The sequence below is a fragment of the Rhinolophus sinicus genome, linkage group LG06 (assembly GCF_036562045.2).
Source record: "Rhinolophus sinicus isolate RSC01 linkage group LG06, ASM3656204v1, whole genome shotgun sequence".
Classification (NCBI taxonomy): Eukaryota; Metazoa; Chordata; class Mammalia; order Chiroptera; family Rhinolophidae; genus Rhinolophus; species Rhinolophus sinicus.
In genome coordinates, this window is record NC_133756.1 from 43,086,561 (window position 1) to 43,094,282 (window position 7,722).

The following is a 7,722-nucleotide window of genomic DNA, read 5'->3' on the forward strand; positions in this document are numbered from 1 at the left end:
CAAGTAGAGGTCTTAGAGTCAAAGAAAGATGGGAAGATGTTAGATTGCTGGCTTTCAAGGTAGAGGGAAGGGCCATAAACCAAGGAAAGCAGGTGGACTCTAGAAGATGGAAAAGGCAAGGAAACAAAGTCTTCCCTAGACCCTACAGAAGCAACACAGCTCTGTCAACTCGTTTTGGACTTCTGACCCCAGAACCATAAGATAGCAAACAACTGTAAGATAGTGGGCTGGAGAATTCATCTAAAGTGACTTAAGGGGTGGCCAGATGGCTCCGTTGGTTAGAGCGCGAGCTCTGAACAGCGGGTTGCCAGTATGACTCCCACATGGGATGGTGGGCTGCACCCTCCACAACTAGATTGAAGACAACGAGCTGCCACTGAGTTGCCGGAGGGGCTGCCAGATGGCTCAGTTGGTTAGAGTGTGAGCTCTCAACAACAAGGTTGCTGGTTCGATTACTGCAAGGGATGGTGGGCTGCGCCCCCTGCAACTAAAGATTAAAAACGGTAACTGGACCTGGAACTGAGCTGCACCCTCCACAACTAGATTGAAGGGCAACAACTGGAGCTGATGGACCCTGGATAAACACACTGTCCCCCAATACTCCCCAATCAAATTTATAAAAAAAAAATATATTGAAGTGACTTGGTAGTTGATGCTGGGGAGCTGGGGAGGTTGTCCATTGCAAGCCCTCTACTGGAATTCTCCACCTCAGGATAACAATAGTAATAGCCAATTATAGAGTATTTATTATGTTGAGGTGCTGTTCTATGGACTTAGGTATAAATTAATTCATTTAATACTCAGCATCAAACCTCTTAGAAAGATGCTATTTTTATCCCTGTTATACAGATGAGGGATGCTATTTTATGGAAAGGTATCTTACTCAATGTCACACAATTAATCAAGAGCATAGCCAGATTCAAGCCCCAGAACATTGGCTTCAGAGTCTGTGTCTTTACATTTTCATTCTCACACTTCTTCAGGACTCTGCTAAAATAACTACCACCTCAGGGACCTGACCATCCTATCTAAAATACCCCTGTACTCTCTCTCTCTTTCCATGCTCTATTTTCTTCTAAGCAGTAGTTGGCATTATGTTATATAAATATGTATTGGTTGTTAACTATTATGTTCACTGTTATGTGAGTTCTATGAGAGCAGAGACTTATTTGTTTGCTAATAACTACCTGGCGCATAGAAACATTCAAATATTGGTTGGAAGAAATGAAGGCTTGAATTATTGTGTGCTTACTATGTGCCACACGCTATTCTATAACAGATACTTGGAATGCTTCAAAGATGCTTGCTTTCATACAATTCACATTAAGGGAGAATTTAGTTGGAAGAAAACAAGCAATCATTACAAACGTAAAATCTTGGGTATGTTTGAAGGTGATATGATCTATGAAATTAGAACGAAGGAAAAAGAAGATCAGGAGTGCTCTCGAGGTAGGCAGTTGCTAGTTCCAAATAAAGACTTGAAGATGAGGGAGTGAACCACGTCAATATGGGGGTATGGTAGAGAAAACATTTGGGCAGAAAATACAGCTCATGCAAAGGCCCTAAGACTGGAGCTTGACCAGAGACAGGAGGAAATTAGAGGGAAGAGTTCAGGCGAACGAGGTCAGAGGCAGGAGAGAAGGAAAGAGGGCCAGTTCACCATGGGACTTGAGGCTCACTGCCAGTATTTGGTATTTGAACAGAAGTGACATGGTTTTACTGGATGAATCAATGAATAATTATAAAGGAGAGACAATTATACTAGCTTCACTTAAAAAAAAAAAAAAAAAGTCTTGGAATGACCAAGCAGCTCTGCTTTCGTCTTGTGTCTATTTCTGAATAAATCCGATAACCATCACCAGGAATAGGTAGCAAAGTTAGCTCAGGTTCAGTCAGTTGCCCACTTCTCAAAACAAGAAAAATCACCATGGATAGAAAAGTGAGTTTATATGAAAAAGGGGTGATTCATTTTGTAACATTTAGTTTGATTGGAAGAGGATGAACAGTTTCCCAAAAGCCAGAGTAGGATTCCATATATGGCTCAAATCAGTGTATTTTAGCAGGGGAATAACCTAGCAAACAGTAATTTCTAATTAAATTATGATGCTTTTTTTGGTCAGTGAGAAATATCCTGTTTACAGTTGTGGCATCAACTTTAGATTATCTTCCATTAAACTCACTGTTCCAGGCATTGGGGACATAACATTAATTGACTGAGACATACCCTCAAGAAGCTCACACTCTAGTGACACAAAATATAAGTAAATCACATTAATACGCTGTGCTGTGTTCCTTGACATAATGGAGGATGCAATGTCTGCTATAGGGACATGCTGAATGGATCGCTTGGCTCATTATTTTTACAAATCAGAGTTTCACGAAGTATTCAGTTTCACAGAGCATTGTCCATGGACTGCCTGTATCAGAATCAACTGGGGAGTACTTATTAAAATGTAGATATCTGGGTCCCATCCCAGAGCTTCTGAATCAGAATCTCTAGGAATAGGGCTTAGGAATCTGCCTTTATAACAAGGCTCCTAATGACCCTTACCCATACTAAAATTAGAGAATGACTGCTATATATTCTTTCTTTCTTCCAACACTGCCTGGCAACAGTGCTGAGCACAGAAACAGCCGTGATGAGCTGATTTACCACTCAGCAGAGTCAAAGGGGAATTTGCATGGTAGTCACTCTGCCACAAGATCTGTACACAGATCTGAAAATTCAGAACTGAAAATAGACCAGCACAGTTCCTCAAGCTATGCTTCAGATTTTAAGCCAGTGCTTTGGTTGCCTGTGTTTAAAACCTAAGTATTACTGCGGGTGATATGCTTTGTTAGTTTTTTAACTGCCCATTGTGACTTGATTATTTTTTAAAACAGTAGGCTTTTGAGACAGTCACTCTTTGGCCAATGGTAAGTGAACTGTAGTTTTCCTCAAGGTCAAATAGTTGTAGTTGTCCAAATTAACCTGATTGCTTAATTGAGGGCTGGTGGTTCAATCAGTGTTTTTCACATTATTTAGAAAAGAGAAAAGGAAAAAAAAAAGAAAAAAAAGGAAAGAAGGAAGGAAGGAAATAGAAAGGAAGAAAATCCCTCCCACCCCCCCTTTCTGTCAAGTTTTGGACATAGACATTACTTATTCCCCCTATGAAGAATTTATCTATGTTTCTATGGAATTCAGTCAAGGAATTGATTCTGATGATGGTGAGCTCAGTAGCCCAGAACTTTCGAGTGTGGATTCTTAGGGTCACACATTCATGTCTATTTATTCCTATGCTCATTTCCGTTACTGTGGTCTATAGATCTCATGTTCCCCCAATGTCCCTTGCTTCAATATATTTCTAGCAGGTGCCTTTGCTTTTCTTTTTCCTATCCCCAAGATTTCACAGTGCTGCTTGATAAATAAACTATCACTATTATAATGCCAAATGTTAGGCTCTTGAACCAAAGAACAAAGTTTTGCTCTGACCACGTTACATACAAGGGATTGCTGGAAGCAATTGTCTACTCTCTTAGTCTCCCTTATGGCCTTTGTGGTTTCATGACATGCTTCTATCTGTAAATTTCCTCTTTTTAACTCTTACTCTTCCCCTGAACAGTCCTTTATGCAGTCAGTCTGGTTTAACTAATAATTATCATTATCATTCATATTGGGCAGATCCTTTGTTTATCACTGGGCTGGGTGCCCACCTTGATCCAGTTAGTTGTCAGCTAAGTGCAAAGAACTGTCCATCTTTGCTTCCTGAGCAAAAGCCTTCGGATAAAAGCATCTGCAACTTCATTGCTCAAAACCTTAAAGTGACTCTCTGTTATGGCCACAAACACATTAAAACTTTCTCTCCGTGGTTTTTAGTTTCCCTGATCACACGACCCTTCCCTAAATTTTCAATTTTATTGCTGACTACTCTCCAATATGTGCTCCCTGCCCTAATTAAACCCGTTTCTTTCAGTTGCCTTCACATACTGTACATGTTTTACCTCTATAACTTAGCCCATAATGCTTATTCCACCAAAATGCTGCACTCACTCATTTCCTACTATTGACACTTGCTCATCCAGCCACAACTTACCCACTCTGCAAGAATCAGGTTCTATCACCTTCATAGAGCTTCTCCAAGGATTTTGTCTTATGTTGAGCATCCCTTTTCTCATTCTTTTTGAGCATTTTAAGCACTGTCTTATTATCTATACCTTATTATCCAGGTTCTTGATTTAGTTTGCTTTTTTGCATAATGCTTTGTTGTCTAATTGGCTTCTGTGTGTCAGTATTGGCTTAGCACTGGACTCCTTGTGTATTAGGACCATATATTCCTGTGCTTATATGGCATGAAGTTCAAGACACAGTCAGCACTCAAATAACCATTGTATAGACAAATGTGAAGCAATTCTTCAAGCAGGAAATTCCGCAAATTATTGCTATGAGGGTGGTGACAAGTAATATTACCCAGAAAATACTACTTGGTCAATAAGAAACTTATTTCCAGTATGAATCCCCCATCAATGAGTGATTGTTTTTACTAAAGAAAAATGATTTTTTTTCCTTCTTCATCAGTGCATAAGAAACTTATTATCAGTATGAATCCCCCATTAATGAGTGATTCTTTTTACTAAAGAAAAAGAATTTTTTTCCTTCTTCATAAGAGCACCTTAAAAAAGTAAATCTTTATCTGATTAAAGCACAAAAATTAGAAAAATCCTTGAATGAAGTAGAGGACTTGATTCTGGTGCCAAAGGCTATGGGTCGAGAGAAGAGGAACAGTGGATTTATGACAAGAGTAAGTAAAAAGTAACCCAGATTTAATTGATTCAAAAAATCCCAAAATTTTCTTTGGGCCTTCCTTGTCAAGGTTTTGTATCATTTCCTAAGTGAGAAAATTAACATTATAACTTGTGTTGTATTCAAAGTTGCTTTATTTATTTGTGTCTGGGTTATCCGTATAAAAATTTTTGTTGTTCTATATGTTCCTTCTCATATAAACATTTTCAATTAAATGTTATCCCTTGTTAAAGATTCTCTATCTTTATTCTTATACCTAGGTGATAGAACTAAGCAGACCTTTGATTAGTAGGACTTTCTCAGTACATGTACTTCAAATTTAATTTAAATTATGATGAGCAAAAATGGGCGCTTATTGGCTTGTGTAACCTGGAAGTCAATGATAGATTTAATTTCATAAACATTTGATTCTGGGACTCTAATGATGTTATCAGGCCTTGCTCTTTATTCGTTGACTCTGCTTCTTGCTATATATCAGTTTGAATTTTTTCCACTCCAGATGAGCTTTTACATATGGTAGCTAAGGAAGTTACTAGTGGAGACAATTCTTCATGTTTCCAGCTTAGTAACAGTAAGTAGATATTCTCTGTCTAAACTTTGTGTTCAGAAAAAGTCATCCTACAAGACATGCAGTTCCTAAGAACCAATTGCAGAGGCACTGGGTTTTATGATTAGTCCATAATTTATTCAGACTTCCCTAGTTTTTGTCTAATGTCCTTCTTCTGTTCCAGAATTTACTCGAGGACACCATGCTACATTTAGTCACTGTCTGCTTAGTTTTGTTGACTGTGAGAATTTTTGAAATTTTCCATGTTTTTGATGACTTTGACAATTTTGAGGAGTACTGGTTAGGATTTTTGTAGAATGTCCTTCAGTTAGAATGTGTCTATATTTTTCTCATTATTAGACTGGAGTTATGGGCTTTGGGAAGGAAGACCAAAGGGATAAGTTGCCATTCTTATATCAAGATTACAGTCTAACAGCATGATATGTCACTGTAGATGCTGACTTTGATCACCTGACTGAGCTAGTGGTTTTCAGTTCTCACTACTGTAAACTCATTTTTATTTCCTCTTTCCATAGTGTAAGCTTTGGAAGAAAGTCACTCTGAGTGGGGAGTAAATATTCACCTTCTTGAGTGATGATATTTGCATGAATTATTTGGAATTCTACTCCATGGGAGATTTATTTACTTGTCACCATTTATTTATTTATATCTCTATGGGCTCATAGATATTTATACTTTGGGTTATAACCCAATGTTTTATTTAATCATTTATTTAATAAACTTAATTTTTTAGAGACATTTTACATTCACTGTAAAATTGTGTGAAAGATACAGAAAATTCCCATATACTCTCTGCCCCTACAAATGCACAGCTTCTCTCACTATCAACATCACACACCAGAGTAGTTCATTGAATTAATTCAATGAACCAATCTACCGATCATCATCCAAGGTCCCTACTTTACATTAGGCTTCACTTTTGGTGTTTAATATTCTATGAGTTTTGACAATTGTATTACAACCTATATCCACCATTATGGTATCATGTAGAGTGATTTCACCGCCCTACAAATTATCTGTGATCTGCTTATTCATCCCTCATTCCTACTAACCCCTGGCAACCACTGATCTTTTTACTGCCTCCATAGTTTAGCCTTTTCCAGAATGTCGTATAGTTGGAATAATACAGTGTGTAGCCTTATCAGATTGGGTTACATTTTAATTTCCTCCATGTATTTTCATGGCTTGAAAACCCATTTCTCTTTACTGATGAATTATATTACATTATCTGTATGTACCACAGTTTTTCCATTTACCTGCTGAAGAACACTTAGTTATTTCCAAGTTTTGGCAATTATGAATAAAGATGCTGTAAATATCTGTGTGCAACTTTCTGCGTAGACATAACTTTCCAACTCCTTTGGGTAAATGCCAAGGAGTGTGTCTGCTGACTTGTACAGTAAAAGTATGTTTGTTTCATAAAGTCCCAAGCTGTCTTCCAAAGTGGTTGCATGATTTTGCATTCCCACCAGCAATGAATGAGAGTTCCTATTGCTGTTCATCCTCACCAGGATTTGGTAATCATCAATGTTCTGGATTTTGGCCATTCTAATATCATACTTTTTGTTTTAATTTGCATTTCTCTAATGACATATGGAGTGTAGCATCTTTTCATATGTTTATTTGCCGTGTGTGTGTGTGTGTGTGTGTGTGTGTGTGTGTGTACGCGCGCACACGTGAGGTGTCTGTTTAGGTCATTGGCCCATTTTTCATATCAGGTATTTCATTTTTTATTGTTTCATTTTAAGAGTTCTTTGTATAATTTGGATAACAGTCCTTTATTAAATGTGTCTTTTGAAATTAATTTCTCCCAGTCTGTGACTTTTCTTTGTATTCTCTTGATGTGTCTTTCACAGAGCAGAATTAAAAAAAAAAAAATAATGTCCAGCTTCTCAATTATTTCTTTCATAGATTATGCCTTTGGTGTTATATCTAAAAAGTCATAACCATATCCAGGCTAGATTTTCTCCTATGTTATCTTCTAGGAGTTTAATAGTTTAGTGTTTTTCATATAGGTCTATGTTCCATTTTGAGTTAATTTTTGTGAAGGTCTGTGTGTAGATTTATTTATTGTTTCTTTTTTCACGTATGTATGTTATTGTTCCAGTACCAATTTTTAAAAGGACTGACTTTCTCCAATGTGTTTCCCTACTCCATCAAAGATCAGCTGTATTATAGCTTTGGCCATTGGCAGCTCTTTCCATTTGCCCAGTGTCCCTGCTGACATATTTCCATTGTAACAACAACAAAAAAAGAGCACTTCCTTACTTTCTGGCGCTATGAGATACTCCAAGTTCATCTTGTACATTTCCTGCCCCATTTCTGGAACAGTCATTTCTTCAAGGAATCTTAGTTCCTTTTATTGGAGAATGCT